The sequence below is a fragment of the Sorghum bicolor genome, chromosome 5 (genome assembly GCF_000003195.3).
Source record: "Sorghum bicolor cultivar BTx623 chromosome 5, Sorghum_bicolor_NCBIv3, whole genome shotgun sequence".
Taxonomy (NCBI): domain Eukaryota; kingdom Viridiplantae; phylum Streptophyta; class Magnoliopsida; order Poales; family Poaceae; genus Sorghum; species Sorghum bicolor.
The window spans coordinates 68294531-68295863 of NC_012874.2; positions in this window are offsets into that span (position 1 = coordinate 68294531).

Here is a 1333-nt window from a genome sequence, read left to right on the forward strand (position 1 = left end):
AATGACTTCAAATGAAAAAGTCACAAACAACAAATTTGTAAAACTCATCAAGATCTATAACTTTTATTTTGGTCATTTTTCCATCGGACTTTGTTTCAACAATTCAATTTTTGAATTTCAAAAATTAACAACTTGAAATGAGAATTTGAAATAGCAAATGATTCTACCTGAAAAAGTTATCACCAACAAAGTTATACAACTCACTAAGATCTACAACTTTTATTTTAGCTATTTTTTCATTTGACAAAGTAGTAGTATACATTATTCAAAAATCCATAAATCCCTCACATAGTTTATGTAACTATATGAGACATGTGTCAATTTATGAATAATATTACTAAAACTTTGTTGGATAAAGTAATCACCAAGACAAATTTTGTAGATCTTGATGAGCTCAATAACTTTTATGTTCACAATTTTTTCAGCTAAAATCATTTACTATTTCAAAACATTGGTTGAAGTTGTTATTTTTGAAAATTCAAATGTTGAACTGACAAAACAAAGTTACTTGAAAAGATGACTAAACGAATAGCTGTAAGAGTACAATAGCTCAATAGAGCATGATTTTAGAAAAATTTAGGAAAAAAATCATCAAAATTGAAGTTAGTATGAGAACGAAAGACTAGATACAAGTTTTAGAGAGAGATTAAAAAGAAAAATTGCTTGTTCATATCAAGTTAGTATGAGAGTGTGTGTTTCTTTTATTCTGTGTGTATTTTTTTTTCTGTGCGTTTTATATAAACCCACAGAATAACTGCAATTTTTCCATGCGTGCATAGTATTTTTCTGTGAGTTTTAGAAAAACCATCAGAAAAATTAACATTTTTCTGTGAGTATATATTTTTTTTCCGTGTGTAAGTTGTCACGCATAGAAAAATCATCCAATTTTTCTGTGCGTTTTTATATTTTTCTGTCGGTATATAGTGAAACTCACAGAAAAATTGGTATTTTTCTCTGTGTACCGAGAAAAACGCATAGAAAAATTAATTACTCACAGAAGTATTCGAGTTTCCAGTAGTGTGAGACAAAAATGATAATAATGCTATCTGTGATATTACAAAAGTTAATTCGTTTAGTGAACTGTTTTTTAATTGTGTTAAATGATGGCTACATGTGTATACAGGATATATGTGATGAACTATACATGATTCATAGTTCCTTTGTGTGGTGCGAATGAAGTAGATAGAAAAGAAACAGTGTAGCACAAGGATAGCTTAAAAGATACAGTAAAGAAAATACTCCACTGCTCCGCCACAAAAAAATAACCAACTGAAAGCATATCTTGTCAGCTGCATCAAAGAACATTCTAGAGCTTGCCTCTAGTTTAACAATC